The sequence below is a fragment of the Typopeltis vanoorti genome, chromosome 2, assembly GCF_054136105.1.
Source record: "Typopeltis vanoorti isolate ZY-2024b chromosome 2, IOZ_Tvanoo_1.0, whole genome shotgun sequence".
Taxonomy (NCBI): Eukaryota; Metazoa; Arthropoda; class Arachnida; order Uropygi; family Thelyphonidae; genus Typopeltis; species Typopeltis vanoorti.
In genome coordinates, this window is record NC_143550.1 from 125,153,661 (window position 1) to 125,173,178 (window position 19,518).

The window sequence follows — 19,518 nt, forward strand, 5'->3', positions numbered from 1 at the left end:
CAATATGTACCCTAAATTTCAGGTTTCTATCAATCATCAACCCCAGATCTCTTGTCTCCCCTTCCTCCAGTTTAACTCCTCCCATAGAGTACGCAGGGTCCCATCGATGTATCCCAAACCTCAAGACCTTACATTTTGCTGTATTAAACCGACACCCCCCATTCATTTGCCCATCTATCTAGCTTACTCAAATCCTCTTGCAGGGCTACCACATCTGCACTATTACTAATAACCCTTCCCAGCTTCCCATCATCTGCAAACAACTGAATATCCCCTTGCAATCCATGGAAAATATCATTGCTATAAAGGTTAAACCATATAGGTTTAACCTTTATATCAACCATATAGGTACTGAGCCCTGTGGAACCCCACTTGTAACCTTCTGCCTCTTTGATATTGCTCTACCATACACAACTCTCTGATACCTATCGGACAGCCAATCCTGAATCCAGGTGACCAATCTGACATCCAGACCCCATGCGCTGCAACTTGAATATCAGCTTATCATGTGGCATCCTGTCAAATGCCTTTGCTAAGTCTAGGAAAATGGCAGTATATGCCTTTCCCTCATCTAATGCTCTTGTAACTTTATTATAAAAGGCTAGCATATTGCTAAAACAAGAGCGCCCCTTCACAAATCCATGTTGACTCGCACAGATAACACTACCGTCATCTGCCAATGCTGTATACGGTTCCTCGCTACTTTCTCCAAGATCTTACTAACTACTGATGACACACACAAACTGGCCTATAATTAGACACTTCCAGTCTGCTACTGCCCTTATGCAATGGCTATCTTACCTTCCATCCATTCCATGGGCACCGTTCCAGCAGCCAGACTTTCATTGAAAAGCCAGGTCAAAGGCACTGTCAGTTCCCTAGCACATTCTCTCAAAATTCGTGGTGAAATACCATCCAGTCTGACAGCTTTACTAACATCCAGAGTACTCAGTAGTTAAAATTGGTTTGAACACTGTCTTGTACATAGAAATTTATTCAGTTGACTTCCTACCATATTAGCTTTGTTGATTCTGTTGTCTATTTACATATTTAATTTACCATCTCCACTAAAAATCGTGCCTAAGTAGCTGAAATGTTTTACTTGTTCTATAGGTTCTCCATTCACAATGCAGTTGATATTTTCAATGCTTCTGCCTATATTCTACCTATTTTCGTTGTCTTTTTCTTGTTATCGCTGACCTTTATACAAAATTTATTACAACAGTTATTCTATTTAGTCATGGAATCTTGCAGACTTATACTGGATTTATTTAGAAGTATAACATCATCTATATAAATATGACATGGAGATGCGATAAAATAATAATTCAAAAATGTCAACAATTTTTTCTTATCCTTTTACCCACTTTCAACAATGATGTTCTATGGATCTTGTGACCTTTCATTTGTGGATCAGATATATATATATGCATATACACACACAAATACTGTACACTAATATGTAATACTATACAGGACTATACTGCATAGTACTGTGGGGGGGCTAATTTGCACTTAAAGCTAATTTACTGTTGCATCCTCTAGGTCAGGAGTGGCCAACCTATGGCGCATTGCATGATTAGAAGTAGCGCACTGAACCCCAGAGAAAAATTTTTTAAAATTTTGTATACGATTTATATATACAGTCATACCCCGACTTACGCTATCCCGACTTATGCAAATCTGGAGTTACGCAGTTTCTTATATCCCGACTTATGCAAATCTGGAGTTACGCAGTTTCTAATATGTACGTATTCCTGTCCCACTTCACGCCTCACCACTAGTCGTATCTTTCCGGCACCGGCTGCATTCGCCAGTGTTGCACATGCTGTGAACAAGCACTGACGTGTTTCGTGTGGTCTCCATTCATACACGATTTTTATAGTCTACGAACCTTGCGATTGTTTAATGTTATGTTCTTGATAAAAATTTTATCACATAAAAAATAATAATGTCATCCAAAAGAAGCAAGTCCGATTCTTCTACAGCTTCTACAGCACAATGTTTTTTTTTTCTTGCTAGCAAGAAAAGAAAAACATTGACTTTGGAAGCAAAACTCAACATCATTAAGGATTTTGAAGGCAGAATGAAAATTTGTGAGCTAGCATTCGATCTACAGGAATCCACAATAAGAACAATCATAAAAGAAAGGTTTACAGATTTTGGAGGACATAGATTCTAACGAGGAATGAATTGTAGCCACAAGGCAAGGAATAAAAAAATCATTAGCTTGCTATGAAGAAATTTATAATGATTTTCATGACAAGAAAAAGACATTATGCCGTCAGACGAGTCTATTAGATTTTATGAACCCATAAAATCTAATAGATTTTATGGTTTCATAAAATTCAGAATAACTTTCTTTTTTTTTAATGTATGAAAAACTACAATTATGATTATATTTCTTAAAAAATATAGGTGTTTTTGTAAACCTTTGGTCCCAATTGTATGTTTGTATATATAAATTACCTGCAAAATTATACCCCGAGTTACACGAATTCAACTTATGCGCTTTTTGTTGGTCCCACCTATCGCGTAACTTCGGGGTATGACTGTATATATAAACACACAATTAACCTACCACTGAATTCTAGAGTGCGCATTTATTATACTTGTTTGATCTTGAAGCAACAGGCACCGGGCAAATGCTGACATGCATCACCAGTTACTCAATCAGTTTACAGCTGACTCTCGTGTCATAACATTCGATGAACTTCTGATTCGATGTGAGTAAATAATTCTGTGTTTTCGAACTTATATGTTTTTATTAACAATTCTTTAAGTTTAAGATAAGATTTCTGTTTTCATTAAATTTAAAAATAAATTTTTTCATTTTGAACGTGTATGTCAAGTTCTTGCCCGCTTCCCTAATTTGCTGATTACTGAAACCTGCAATTATTCGGTGTATTTGTATGTGTATGTTTTTTTTTTATACGATATCTTTCCTTTTTATTTATGTATAGTAGGTTTATTCCTAAAATTTAACTGATCATCAGCAAAGCTTTCGTAATGAGGATGTTTGGGTTGTGTGCGTGTGCGATTGCCAGCTGATCGACTTTTTTATGGCAGGAAGCGATCTCATATTTCATTGGACATAATATATTACGAGAGAGAGACGAAACTCTCCATTGAAAAAAATATATATATAATTTTTAAACTTATAGAACTGTATTAGGCCTTCATGAAAACAGGAATCTTATCTTAAACTTGTAGAACTGTTTTTGAATGTTCATAATGTTTAAAACGATAAAATAAGTTAAATAAATTATTTAATAATAAGCTTTACTATTTGAAATAATTTTTTTTTACAGTCAGTTACCCATTACTTTGCGAAAGAAAAGCAGAAGGTGTTAGCAAGCGCCAGTTTAATGAACTGTGGGAAAATGAGTTCTTATTTATTGCGGGTCCTTCAGGAAAACCGTTGTGCATTGTTTGTGAAATCACTCTCTCAGATAATAGAAGATATGATCTTAACACACTATAGAAAACATCAAGCAGAATCAGAAGAAAAACTGAAGTTAGTTCCAGGGTCTGAGTTGTGGAAAGAATATGTGGTTAAGAAAAAGGAAGAAATAAAAAAGAGACAAAAGATATTTGTGTGGCAATGCTGGAGGCATCTTATGAAATTGCCTTTGTACTGGCTAAAAAACAAAAGCCTTTCTCTGATGGAGAGTAAGTTGTTAAGCCCTGTCTCGAAAAATTTGCAAAATGTCTTGGTGATAAGAATGTTGAAAGAAGAGTAAGCCAAATTGCTCTGTCCAAGCAAACAATTACAAGATGCATCAAAGAACTTTCCCATGATGTTACTGAGCAATTGAAAGACCATGTTCATGCTTGTTCTTTCTAATCTGCTGACATATGTGATGTAGCCCAATTAAGCATTTTTATAAGAGGAATTGATGGTAATTTTAACATCTTTGAAGAACTTATCGGTCTTGAGTCACTTCATGGAAAAACCAGAGGGTTAGATATTTGACAAAGTAAAGTCATGTCTATAAAATCAACAACTAGATTCTAGTAAGCTCATCAGTTTTGCACTGATGGAGCACCGTCAATGGTAGGTAGAGTTTCTGTGACTGTAACTTTACTTGAAAGGTTTTTAGGTCATTCTCTACTAAAGTATCACTGTATTATACATGAAGAATCTCTGTATGGAAAAACTCTAAATTTGAAGCATGTTATGATACCAGTTGTAAAGTGTGTGAATAAAATTAGAGCAAGAGGGTTAAACAGAAGAGAACTCAGAGAATATTGTGAACTGCTAGATATGGAATATGGTGATCTTATCCTTCATTGTGAGGCACTGGCTTTCTAAAGAACAAGTTCTCAGTAGATTTTGAAAGCTGAAAGAAAGTATTTGTAATTTTCTGGAAGAGAAGGATGAGCTGCATGAGGAAAAAGCCCTGTCTGTGATGAGAAATGGCTATTTGATTTAGCATTTTTAGTTGATGTTATCAGCCACCTCGATGATCTAAATTTGAAACTGCAGGGCAAGAACAAATTATTTCCTAGCTTAGTAAATGACATCAGTGCATTCAAAATGAAATTAAAACTGTTCATCTCCCAGTTAGAAAATGGGAATTTAAGTCAATTTCACACATTTAAAAGAACACAGTGAATCTGTTGAAGATAATGGCAACTTTACAGAATATACTGAGAAACTCAGATTATTGCAAGAGTCCTTTAACAGTCGTTTTAGCGATTTTGCCAAAGAAGAAGACTGCATACTTGCATTTATAAATCCCTTTTCACTTACTGAACAAAAAATCTTGACAATGCCTAGTAACATACAAACGGAACTTATTGATCTCAAAACCAATTCTTTATTGAAAATGAAATTTAATGAACTTCCATCACTCCCAGATGCTTCTGATATAATTAATTTCTGGCGATCGTTGCCCTGTGAACATTTTCCAGAAATGAGAAAATTTGCTCAGAGTTATATCTGTCGTTATGGAACTACATGCAGATGCGAACAAGCATTTTCATCAATGAAAATTATTAAGAACAAACTACGGTCGTGACTGACTGATTCAAATTTGAAAAACTGTTTCATGCTTTCTGTAACCAATTTAACTCCAAACATTACAAGCTTAGCAAAAGCAAAGCAATTTCAAAAGTCTCAATAAAATAATTAATGTTTATCTTGTCTTTATATGAAATCCTTTTATTTAAAACTGCTAAAAGTGTCTATATTACCATATATATAATAAATCATTTTATACATAACTGTTAAATATATCCATATTACCATATTTTAAAAGGGCTGAAAAGTGGTATAAGTTTATATGGCGCATTTTAACTAAAACATGAAAAAATTGACTCATGAACTATAAAAGGTGGGCCACCAGTGCTCTAGGTCTTCCACTGTATCTCTTAGTGCTTACTGCAACAACTTGCCATAACTACTGTTAACTTCCACACACCACAGATTTGCAAGCCTGGTTCCATTAGTGGCACTACGTGCAGCCAACTCACTCTCTCTCTATTTACAAATATAGAGAGGTCTATGGGTTAACATGCAGTGCAGAGATTATGAGAACCATGTAGCTAGAACATCACTTCACAAGGCTGGAATTTAGTCACCTGTTATTTTCAACACACTGAAACCACTCCAGATCACAGTTCCCTTTCTCACAAGCTGTTGCATCCTAATGTAGCATGATCCTTGTGGTACACCACTGGTTACCTTAAATCTTACAGACTCGCATCCCCCATATACCACTTTTTGATATCTGTCAGTCAGCCATCCTATCCTCTTATCCACACTAACATTCTATAACCCAAACCCATATTTTCCAATGTATGCAAAAATCTAACATGCTGTATTCTGCCAAAAGCCTTAGTAAAATCCAAAAGTATCATGGTGTATCCATTCCCATTGTCTAGTTCAATGGTAACATTGTTATAGAATGTGAGCAAGTTGCTAAAACATGACCTTCCCTTAGTAAACCCATGTTCCTCATTGCAAAGTACAGATTCACTGTCAACCCATTTCTGAATGCAAGCCCTAACCAATCTAATTATAGGCCAGTTTGTTTGTCATCAGTAGTTGTTAAGATATTGTAGAAATTAGTTAGGGACTGTATACAACATTGAGCAGATGAGGGTAATGTTATCTGTGAGAGTCAACATGGATTTGTGAGGGGGGGGGTGCTCTTGTTTTAGTAATATGCTAGCTTTTATAATAAAGTTACAAGAGCAGTAGATGAGAGAAAGGCATATACTGCCATTTTTTTTGGATTTGGCAAAGCATTTGACAGGGTGCCACATGATAAGCTGATATTTAAGTTGCAGCACATGGGTTTGGATTCAGGATTGGCTGTCCGATGGGTATCGGAGAGTTGTGTATGGTGGGGCAGTTTCAAGGAGGCAGAGGGTTACAAGTGGAGGTCCCACAGGGCTCAGTACTGGGACCTTTATTGTTTAATCTTCATATCAATGACATTTTCAGTGGATTGCAGGGGGATATTCAGTTGTTTGTGGATGATAAGAAGCTGGGAAGGGTTATTAGTAATAGTACAGATGTAGTAGTCATGCAAGAGGATTTGAATATGCTAGAATAATGGGCAAATGAATGGGGATGTCAGTTTAATGCAGCAAAATATAGGGTCTTGAGGTTTGGGACACATTGATGGAATGCTGCATACTCTATTGGAGGAGATATACTGGAGGAAATAGGGGAGACAAGAGATCTGGGGTTGATGGATAGAAATCTGAAATTCAAGGGACATATTACAAAGGTGGTGAAGGCAACACAGGATTGCTGCAATAATGAGAAGGATGCTGACCTGCAGAGATAAAAGAGTTATCATTCCTGGAAAATTATGGAGACAATTACCGTGTTTGAGTAAAACTTTAGTTTAATATTAATATTTAGTTTAATGAACGGGGTGTCAGTTTAATTAAACTAAATTTTATTAAATTTTATTAAACTAAACGTTTATATTAAACTAAAGTTTTACTCAAACACAGTAGTTGTCTCCATAATTTTCCAAAAATGTATTCGTATCACCGTGTAAGCCTCAAACAAAAGTTACCATTCCAATGTATAAGACCCTGATCAGACCACACTTGGACTATTGTTCTCAGATTTGGTCCCCAGGATTTGAGGGAGATAAATTAACTGTGGAAAGGGTACAAAGGCGGATAACAAAGACAGTTTCAGGACCGTACAATGTTAGTTATGAGGATCGGCTGAGGGAATGTGGACTGCAAAGTTTGGTGGATAGAAGAAGGAGAGGGGATATGATTGAGATTTTTAAGCAATTGAGAGGTGATTACAGGGTTGACACTGGGAAGTTCTTTTGCTTGGTCGAACAGCAGAAAGGAGTGATGACAAGGGGCCATCCCTGGAAGTTACAAAAGGAAACTGTGAGCAAAAGGGTAAGGAGTGGTTTCTTTGCGTGGAGGGTGGTTGAAACATGGAATGCATTGCCTGATAGAGTGGTGAGAGCGAGAATGGTCAATGAGTTTAAGGAGGTATGATAGACTTTGTGTTTCCTAGGAGGAGGGACCTCCCACGATGAGTCTTTTGACTCCTTGGAGTCCTAAATAATAATAATAATTTTTCCAAAATCTTCGCCATCACTCCTGAGATACTAATTGGTTGATAGTTGGATACATCGTTCTTTGCGCAATGGAATTACCATACATTCTTTCCATTCTGGTGGAATTTTCCCTGTTCTGAGACTCATATTAAACAGTCTGGTCAAAGGAATGACCAGTTCAGCTGAACACTCTTTTAGTACACGTGCTGATATCCCTTAAGTCATTATTGCTGAATTCTTATTCGGTTTGCACAACAGCTCTAATACCTCGTCCTCATACACCCGAGATTCTTCATCGAGTGAAGAAGTAGCATTGAGCTGAATGTCATGTACACCAGGTTGATAGCTTTAACAAAAGGGCACTCAGTTGAACAACCTCTTCTGCATCAGTAACTCTCACGTGATCTGTATTTAGAAGAGTTATTCTTTCATATTCATTCTTTCTTTTACTTGCAGCATATCAATAGAATTTTTGTGGGTTGTCTTTAGCATGCAAAGCCAGTTTCTTTTCATACTCAGACTTTAGTTTCCATGCATCAGTTGTGACTATTCTAGCCTGCTGCTTATAATTTTCATAATGGACATCATTCTATGCTCAAGGTATTCCTTGCACGTCATCCTTTTCTTACGAATCTCTTGCTTAATAAGATTACACGTCCATTTGACTCCTACCCTATTTATTCTTTGAACTCTCGGGACACATTTTGATATCACATCATTTAAGTATTGTTTAAATGCTTCTCATGTACTGTTGATATTCTTCCCATCCAGCAAACTGATTCCATTCCACCAAAATCAGTATACTCCTTAGTTTGTCATAATTTCCTGCTCTGTAGTTCAGCATGTAACTTTTTCTGAATGGAACAATCATAAACTTAGTCACTTTCCAAGTGAGTACTGAATGATCACTGTCACCAACTGGAGGCAGAATAGTTACATCTTTAACTGAAACACCCTCCAACACTATAATCAAATCTAACACTCTTTAACCTCGAGTTCCTTCTGTCACATGCTGCTTGAGGAAGTTGTCCTGCAACAGCTCAATAACTGCATTTTCATTCTTCTCATGAGATTCTACTGCTACCCAATCAATATTTGGATAATTAAAGCCTCCCCAACCGATCCATCAGGTCTGTAACAACACCCACTATATAACTGATCTTGTTAGATTCCACCTGACACCAGATGGTTTCAAACACACTGCCACATGAAATACTGTTAGTAGGAGTACTACAATCATAGGTCATAACTCTAACTGGATTCAAGCCATCCAATACCATTAGCAGCAGGTCCTCTCCTATCCTCTCTATCCTTCCTAAAAATAGTGTCTGTATGTCTGATTCTAATAGACAGGTCACTAATGCCTATAATTTGAGGTCCCAACATATTGACTAAGGCAACAAACTCTACCCCTTTGTTTCTGATACTCCAAGCATTCATATACAGACATAATAATCCATCTGTATGTTCTTTTGTATACTCTTGTCTGCAGTCTGCATGACACAGTTGGACAACTTGCAGATCTCTATTCTTCTCTAGTGCCTTATACATGAAGATGAACTCCAGAAATCAATATACTCCTTAAACATATTTGCTAAAGAGTTTGGAATGCAAATATCAACAGACAAAGCAAAAATTATTATTATGTGACACCTCCAAGGAAGGGGGCACTCATGCTGGGAAGGCACTCTATCCTACACTCTCTGTCTCCACTACTTAATCCATCAAGTACACAGAACACCACTACCATCATCATCTACAAACACAACTCCATCAAATGCCCACCCACCACCACAACTAGCATTTTTTGTCTGTAAAATGCATGTGTTTCCCTTGCCTATTTATCTGTATGTAGGATGACTAAATCCCTGCTACTTCAGTATGAGATTGGCTAACTTACCTTCAATTGAAAAAGAAAAAAAAAACTTTCAAGAACTTGGATCTTTTCCAATCAAAGGGTACAATATAGCGTTGTTCTTCCACTATAGAGGATTCACAGGACCATTTCCAGTCAGAAGTAAAATCTTGATTGAAAATGAAATTTTAGAACAAATTAACTGCTTCAAGTACTTTGGATATGCTGTATCATAAACAAAAGATCTGACATTGATATCAAAATTTCAAATTTCTAGAGATTAATAGAGATAATCAATAATATTTTCAAGTCTACTTCAAGCAAGTTCAAAAGCATTCATGAACAAGTTTATAAAGTTTTTGGCAAGACATTCTCTACTGTATAGAAGGGAATTGTGGACCATAAAAACTGTAGAATAAAAAAAAAAAAAAAAAAAGAATAAAAATGAAATTCCTACAGCAAGCAATACTCAAAATGGGACAAAAAAAGAAGCAAGAAATATATGAACTAAAAATAGACTCAGTATTCAACAAAGCATACATATACTGAAAGAAGTGGATTGAACATAATGACAGAAATGGATAGTTGAAGACTATCCAACCGAAGACAGACATCAGGGATGACCATGGAAAAGATATAATGAGACCAGAACAGACCATTGGACCTAAATCCCTGAAAGGATGATGATGATGAGTTATTTAAAATATATATATATATAATTTCAAGTCCCATCCATAAAATGTTGTAAACCTATCATACTTTTCTTAGCATGAACTAAGGATTGTTGAAACCCACCTTCTAAAATTAAAAGCAACATGTTAATGTTTTATCAAATGGAACAGATGGCATCTCTAATTTCCAGTCAATTGAATTTCTGTGCAAAATTTTAAATGTATATATATATATATATATATATATATATTAATTAATTAATTATCATATGATGATACAGCAACCATAAGTTTCCTTTTATGGGAAGATACGGTACAGTTCCCCCAAATTTTATCTGGGCTTCGGAACTGACATAGCTTACAAATCAGACCTATGGCTGGGTCAGTATTCCTGACTGTAATCCGTGTATGTTCACGGGACCGGTTTGGCCTGCTTGCAGGATGAAAAATCCCACATAAACTGGCAGAAAAGACTCTGCTGTCCACGCCCAAGACCAGCTAACTTGGCTATGGGCGAGGAAGATTCTTAAGCTCCTCACGTCGTTAATGAGAATCGAACCTAGGACACTCCTTCCCCAGGCATATGGTTGCAAAGCCACTAGGCTAACCAAATGGACTATATATATATATATATATATATATATATATATATAAACACACTGCATAGAAAAAAATCAATGGACATCCCCATGGGCAAGGTGCACCATGTCATGTAACAAATCACAGTTTTTAGTCTATATAATAAAGTTTTGAAAATTTGGAGGAATTTGATGTTGCTCCCAATTCATTGTAACTGTATCTGGTTGAAATGGCTGCAAGAAGGGAACTGATGGAGCTTGAAAGGGGCATTGTGATAGGATGCCATGGTACAGGTCTATCTGTTCATCAAATTATTGAAAAATGAAGCCATTCCATTTCAACAGTCAGTGATACCATACTGAGAAGGAAGTCAACTGCAAGTGCTACCAGCACTGGACAACCCACCACACTTGTCAAATGTGACTGTAGGGGTACTACGAAGGATAATATGTAAAAAAACTGCCATTCATTGGCCAATATGCAGAATGTGGAGTGCCAGGCATTGACTGGAACATGAATCTGTACAAAGATTGAGGGCTCACAACATGGGTTTTCATGGTAGGACCAATATGCAAGCCTCACAATTACCCAAAGCAACATGCAGAATTGTCTTCAGTGGTGCAAAGAGCGAGTACACTGGAACATGGAAGTTTGGAAGGCTGTGTTATGGAGTGATGAAGGGACTATACCCTCTATTGATCAGATGGGTCGGTGTGGCAAATGCTCGAATGTTTCTTACCAGAGGGCATAATCCCATTCGGCAGTGGACATGTGATGGTATATTCCTGTTTTTGCCTTGGACCTCTGTTTGTGGTGCCACAAACACTGAACTCCAATATATATCTGAACATTCTGGAAAATGTAATGATTTCTACTTTGTAGCATTTCTACAGAAGTGACCATTGTCTCTTTCAGCAAGACAATGCACCATGTCAAAAGGCTGTGCGGTGATTGCGTGGTTTGCAGACATGAATGTCATCACACTTGACTGGTCTTCACAGAGCCCTGCCCTCGACCTACTGAACAGCTGTGGGATGAACTGGAGCATCGAGTGAGATCAAGGGACTTCCATCCCTCGTTCAGGACCACATTATATGCCTAGAGGAAGAGTGGTCCAAAACTCCCATTGATCATTATCGTACAGTTGTGGAAAGTATGCTCTATAGAACTGCTGCAATCATCGCATCAAAAGGAGGGCCTATATCTTATTCAGGTGGGTGCCGTGGCTGTTTGTTCCTCACACACTACAGTGTCTTGACTTGTTTCCAAGCAAGGTATTCCATCTTTCTAAAAAATAAAAAAATAATAATAATAAAAATAAACATATTTTTGAATGAAGCCATTTCCACCAGATCCATGCATAGACATGCTCACAAATGGACAGTTATAACTTTATGACTGGAACTTCATAATTTGGTTTTAAAATTAAATTTTCTAAAACTTGCATTTATTTTCAAATACATATGCATTTAAAATCACGTTAAACACTTATACGGCTTATGCATAATTTTCCTGTAATCATGACTCTCTCTCAACTTAATTTTACACAATAAAGTAAACATTAACTAAATACAGGTATGTAAACAAGAAAACTTTTGTTTATAGGCAAATTACTAGTTTCGCTATTTGCAGACAACTAACGATACACTGGCTACATTTTGAAAAATCCCCTTCCTGTACACAAAATACTAAGATGCCAACATACCAATAAATATTTTCTAAATGTCCAGTGAAATCTCGTTTATAAACATGTGGGTTATTTAATGATACATCGAAAATTTCATTTATCATAAGTATGATAAATGAAAACGAGAGACAATTTAGTATTGCTACTAAATTTTCACTCATTTCTCTCCTTAGTACCACAATTTACATTATAAATAAATAAACATTACAACATTGCATCACATTAGTGTGATTTAAAAAAAAGAAAGAAATGTTTCTTTATTAAACGATGGATCCTTTCCATAATTAATTTTATCTTAATTCTGATAAGAATGTTAATTATGTTTGGCTTTGTTGCTTAGTAAAACATATGCTGTTTAATCTGCACTTAACATCATAAAATGAAAACGAATAGTGGCATTTCTCGAAGTTTCATGAAAAACGAAATTACTGATGTACATGATATAGGGATTTTCGAGTTCTCTCAGTTAACATCCCCTGCCTGCACAAGTCTTATTTTTCATGCAGTCTTCTGTTATTAATTACAGTGTTATCGGTATTTAAAAATGTTATCCTAAAAGAAATATAATAAGGTAATAGTGCAGATGATTACTGGCAGTGTTGTATAAGGTCTCCTTAAGGCAATGATTTTCAATTTTTTAAAGACACGGACTTATACATGCCATCCGACTCACCGTCTCCCCAACTTCTTTCTCCAACTACACAAAGCCATCTACCGCCCACCATCAGCACATATTTCCAGAGACCTGATTTTGTTAATTTACAGTCATTATAAAATGTTGCGAAAGTAACTGCTAGTTAATGTCTTCATTGTTTTATTGTTTGCTACTTTTTAATTCTTTATTGTTAGCTAATTTCTTCACTATTTTCTTACTGACGTCTGAGGGGATAAAGAATTATTGAACAAATTAAAGAGCTTAATACACAAAACAGTATGCACTATCGTGATATCACAATAATAAAAGACACGAACTCCTAATAACCTGCATAAGAAATAACCTAAAACATTTCATTCCCCAGAGAGATTTAATGGGAGGCTGTAGGAAGTTCAACATCACCTCTCACTTTCGCATAGGTGGGATGTATTTCCATAGTATACTGTCAAGACAGGTATTTCTTATTCCTAAATTATAGTGATCTGTGGGTATTCGAGTGTGTTCTATTCTGAATTTTATTGAATTGCAACAACAAAATCTGGATATCTCTGGAGAGTAAAAACTCTGTTGCTAGTCCAAAGATTGACGCTCTGCACACAGCAAAAAAAGTAGAAAAAAGGGGGGAAAAAGATACAAATGTTTTGGTAGTTTCGTTAACGCCTTTTATTCCTTTAAAGGGAAAGGACAAGGCGATTTTGCCCTATCTCACATGTGGAGACTGAATAGACAATTCAATCTCCAACAGCAGCCAATCAGAGATTGGTGGCCCAAGACTATCACTAATTTTAAGTAGCATCCAGTAAAGATACAGCAGAGAAGAATACCCATCTCGTGAACCCTAACACAATATTTCAGGCAATAACGTATTCTTATTGCCTGAAATAGTGACAGACAAACCAAGTTTCCAAAATCAAAACCTGCTTCCCAAAGATAGACTATCCAGAGAACATGGGAAAGAAACAATTATAAAAAAATACTTACTTTAATCGCAAGTAGAATTGAACTTATGTCTTTCTTTGAGTGGTCTAACATTGTCAATGCAATCGCAACTTCCACCGAGCTACACAGGGCTTGTTTCGATACTTGGTAACTAGACTCAGATCCATGTAGTCTCTCTTCTTCAGTTTTAATATAGAAATACAACATCCATGCTAAGCTTTTAAAAGTGTATATTTCCTGTTTTCATTTTTTAAAATACATTCTTTTCGGTTTCAATAACTTCACAAAGTGTTTACGTACGTTGGGCGAATTTTTTCACCTGGAAACTCGAGTTTTTCATCCCGTAAACCCAAGAAATTGATCTTAGAAACCTTAAATATAATGTCTTAGCGTTAGGCACACGAGATGGCGGCACTTGTTCTTATTCTTCTTCTTTCACTATGCCGTATCCCACGGACTCCATCCTCTCTCCCTAAGATCCTCTGTCACCTTATCCCTCCACCTGAGCTTGGGCCTGCCTCTTTTCCTCCTTTCCCTCCAACTCCATATACTACACTCGTTTACCAACATACTCCTCACCCTTCCTCTCTACATGTCCGAACCACCTCAGCCTACTTTCTTGTTTCTTGTATCTTCTTGCCAATGGGTTCCACCTTAACCGTCCCTCTGATGTAGTCATTCCTTATCCTGTCCTTCTTTGTCACATCACTCATCCATCTCAACATCCGCATCTCCGCTACCTCCATCTTCCTCTCCTGTGCCTTTGTTATAGGCCATGTCTCCGCACCATGGAGCATCGCCAGCCTCACCACCATCTTATACAGCTTTTGTTTCCTCTTACAACTCACCCTTTTGTCGCACAGGACCTGCTCATCTTCCTCCAGTTCATCCAACCGCATGTTATTCGGTGCTGTATTTCCTCATCCAAGTCACCATTCCTCTCGACAACCGACCCAAGGTACTTGAATTTCTTCCCTGAAATTAGCCTTCCACCCTGATGTCGTATTATCATATCCTCGTCACTCCCCGTTGACATATATTCAGTTTTCACCTGGTTAATTCTCATGCCTCTCTTCTCCAATGCCTTTCTCCACACTTCCAGGGTATTTTCAAGTTTCTCTCGGGATGATTCGCTTAGAATATTGTCGTTGGCAAACAGCATGCTCCATGGTGCCTCCTTCTTGACATCCTCCACTAGTACATCCATGACCAGGTCAAAGAGGTAGGGGCTCAGAACTGACCCTTGGTGTAGCCCTACGACAATGGGGAACCCTTCTGTCATGCTGCCACTAGACTTGACCTGAGTTTCTGTTCCCTCATACATCTCCTTCACCAACCTCACGTACTTCTCCGATACCCCCTTCTTCCTCATACACCTCCATACCTCCTGCCTAGCCACTCTGTCGTATGCCTTTTCCAGGTCTATAAACACCATGTGCAGCTCCACTTGCATCTCTCTATATTTCTCCATCAATCGCCTTAGCGCAAATATCGCATCCGTTGTCCCTCTTCCTGGCATAAATCCAAACTGCTCCTCACCAATTTTCGTTGCCTGCCATATCCTTCCTTCAATTACTCTTTCCCATATCTTCAATGTGTGTGACATCACCTTGATCCCTCTATAGTTGCCACAGTCTTGAACATCTCCTCTTCCTTTGTAGATTGGGACGAGAATACTTTTCCTCCATTCCTCTGGTATCTTTTCGTGTTGGGCTATTTTCTCATCAGATCCCATACGATATCCACGCCCTCACTACCCAAACTTTTCCACACTTCCCCAGGTATCTCGTCTGCCCCCACAGCCTTTCCATTCTTCATTTTTCTTAGTACCCAATCCACTTCCTCTCTACTTATGTCTTGCACCGGTCTCTCGTTTGCCTCTCCACCCTCACACCTCTCTCTCGGATTCTCCTCATTTAGTAGTTTACGGAAATATTCTTTCCATCTTCCTCTGATTTTTTCCTCCTCTTGTAATACTACTTCTGAGGCATCCTTTATCTGGTTGACTGATGTTATGTCTTTCGAGGCCTTATCTCTGGCTTTCACTATTCTCAACAACTGAGCTTCACCACCGTTTCTCTCGAGTTCTTCATAAACCTCATCAACTGCCCTCGCTTTCGCCCTTGCCACAGCTCTTTGCATTCGCTAATCTATATGCCTCATTGTCGGCTCTAGTTCCAGTCATGTCCCATTTTTTCTTTGCCTCATTCTTTTCCTTGATCTCCAACTGCACCTCCTCATTCCACAACCACCATGCCTCCTTATCCTCAGGCGGTCCCTTTCCTGATGTTATACCAAGCATCTCTTCTCCAATTTTTCTTTGCCACTGTAAACATTACCACTGTTTAATCCACCTGGAGAATTTGGCGCGAAAGCTATTGGATTTGAGAATGACATGAAAGTTATTGTGATTGTCGTAAATATCATTAGGGCAAGAGAACTGAATCATTGTCAATTCCAAAAGTTTTAACCCAAGAGTACGAATCGGATCACGGCGATGTTGTTTATTATTGATGTGCGTTGGTTAAGCAGAGGGAAGGTTCTGAAAAAGTGTCTTTGACTTTAAGTAACGAAATACAGCAATTTATGCAAACCAAGCGAAAGCCGATTGCGGATTTCAGCGATCCGAATTGGATGATAGCCTTTGCCTTGATGAGCGACATCTCGTTGCATATGAATGACCTAAATACGCGACTACAATCCAAAGATCAACTGGTGCACACTCTGTTTGATCACATCAAAGCTTTTGTGGTCAAGATGATACTTTGGGAGGCACTACTCGCAAAAAAAAAAAAGAAAAAAAAAAGGCTTAACTCATTTTCAGCTTCTCGCTGAGTCCAACTGTTCGTCTCTTGATGAATACATTACAAAATTAGCCGTGTTTCGAAGTGAGTTCGAAGAGAGATTTAGTCATTTTCGTAACCAACAGTCTTCTTTAGATTTATTTTTAATGCCATTCAGTGTCAATGCTGCCGAAATGCCAGGGTCAGTAAAATGGAGTTGCTTGAACTCCAAAACAACTCTTCTTTGAGAGAAAAATTATTTGATGTGCCCTTCCTTACATTTTGCAAAGACTACATTTCTGAGGACTCATTCCCTAATCTTCCCGGCATGCTCTGAATATGTGCGGTTTGTTACGAAGTACATCCTTATGTAATCAGTTCTGCAGAATGAAGAATGTGACGTCCAAGACAAGAACTCAGATTATGGGCCAACATCGCTAGAATACTCTGAGCATAGTGTCTTCCAACATTGATGCCAAGATGGACAAGCTGATAAAGGAAATATTTTGCCAAGTTTTCCATTGACATTGTAAAAAATGAATGTTTCTTCATTTAATTATATTTTTTCAAGTATTAATTATATTCACTCATTATGAACCCGACTGCTACCTATGCTCTTAAAGCTGAGTTTATTTAATTTTATAGGATTTTATGTAAAGTATCAAATGCAGAGCGTTCCTTGTGAATCTAGAAAGCATCTTACCATTCTAAATACCGCGGAATAGCTTAGCGGCCTGCGGGCTTCATTGAAATTTTTAATGTGGCCTGCACTGTTTCAAAGGTTGAAGACCCCTGGACTAGGGTAAGCCAATTTCCAGGGCTAAGTGTTGTGTTAAGCTCCGGTATGATGATAATTGGCACTATTGGATTAGTTCCTGCATATCTCTGAAGTGATGAAAGTGCGTATCTTGCAGGAACAGTGATATTGAATGCTAACAATAGCTTTTGTAAAGCCTTCTGCTTGAGGAATACTTTGATGTAATAGAAGCAATACAGAAAGGGTGGTAAATCATTTGATTTTTAACACCCGTCTCTTACGTTGATTCTGGGTTGTTTTGAGAAGTTCAATAGAGACTTAGTTCAAGAAGTGGAATATTCTGTCATGTGCAGACATGCTTCATGTGTGGAACTCGAGCTAGCAGGATTTTGAACTTGTGATTGCGTTGTTGATTGTTTCTTAATTTCTTGAATGTTTCGATATCTTTTTTTCGAAACAATTAAGATATCGTCGCCGGTTTCGATGTGCTCCATAGGGAATCTTTTCTATTTTAATACCTTTCACTTGACGACCAACCACCATGGCTGTTCTACTGTTCCCTTCTACAGAGAAACCTTCAAGAAATTTGTCTTTTGAAACTACATTTCTACTAGATCTATAATTTTTCAGCCCTTTTGCTGAAGCAATAGATGTTTTGTGCTCTAATTATCTCTTTTAACGTCTTGGTAAAGAGTGTACTTCACATTCTGTGACCTGTATTGCTAAAATCTAGGGGAGTAACTTTCCAGGATAATTTGTGATGATTTAACCGCCTTATCAATGTAGCCTCCTACTCCAAACTATAACTCCCTGTTCACTATTACCTTTGAATTTCAATTGATAAAATACAATGCAATACCATCAACCCAAAATGCGAAACCTCGCACTTTGCTACATTACCATATGACATTATCATAAAAACAATCTATTCAAGTGAGCCTGGAAGTGGTTTGTTTCAGAAATATTCTGTATCATCTTTCTTCAGCTTTCGCATATAATTGAATATTTTCCTCCACACCATCGCTAATGCGATTAATGTATAAATTATACATGAGCGGTTCAAGCACAATCTTGTGCTTCTATAGTGGTCATCCTCATTCTCATATATTGAGAACCTCCAGGCATCACTGCTCGATACCTTTCTGAAAACCACATTCCATTTCGTGTCACCAGCCTATTTTGCATATCAGCCGCTTTAATTTGTATAATTACCTCTTGAGTGTACTATTTAAATGCCTTGGCAAAATCGAACAGCTTCATTGCGTGAATCCATTCCCTTCATCTGATCCTGCTCTAGCTGTATTTAATAAATTGGTTAAACTAGACCTACTTATTTCTGAATTATGCTCTGCTGTGAAAATTATTATTATTATTATTATTATTATTATTATTATTTGTACATCACGACGCTTTACCGCACAAAGAAAGACTTCTTGGTTTCGAATCTAGTTGGCGACTAGAGGGAAATTTTTTCTCAACCTTTCTAGCTGATCTCTGGCACGGGCAAGCGGGTTCCCCCCCTCCCCCCGGAAAGTCGAGTTTTTCTTCCTCTGAACTCGAATTCGATCCTAGAACCCACACTATTTCAGACATTAAACATATGCTTTTAGGGTTAGGGATCACGAATGGCGACAATTGTTCAGCCGCCTCTTCAGTGCGTGTCGCTTAATTAGTGATAGCCTTGGGCCGACTATATCTGATTGAGTACCAGTGGACATTGAATGGCCCACTCCGTCTCCAAAAGTTAGGTAGGGCTAAAACAGCCTCACCTACTATCTATACGGTAACAAAAAGTTGTTAGCTGATAATTATTATTTTTATTTTATACAACAAATATGATTTTAGGATTAAGGATCTTTAGTTCTTGCACTTGTCAGCTTCTTTTCAGCATCCGTCTGGATGCTGTTCATAATTAGCGATGGTCTAGCGCCTGTTATCTCTGATTATCGGCTATCGTTGGAGATTGGACATTATGACAAGCACTTGCCAATAATTGTGCAATATCTAGCATACTTCGCATTAATTAAATCCATCCACAGTGG

At 37.6% G+C, this 19,518-nt stretch overlaps 1 protein-coding gene across 4 annotated transcripts in view; it reads right to left on the bottom strand.

Moving 5' to 3' along the window:
* The window catches only part of LOC150109414 (dnaJ homolog subfamily C member 28), a 120,272-nt gene extending 107,222 nt beyond the window's left edge, over positions 1-13,050 (bottom strand). For 2 of the 4 annotated variants that reach the window (XM_090408064.1, XM_090408038.1), the window contains exon 1: positions 12,934-13,036. The gene's annotated coding sequence lies outside the window, so the exon portion shown is untranslated. Of the gene's footprint in view, positions 1-12,360; positions 12,410-12,933 lie in introns of those variants that run through there. The other 2 variants (XM_090408047.1, XM_090408056.1) reach the window with 2 other exon arrangements.
* Positions 13,051-19,518: the final 6,468 nt, after the last annotated feature.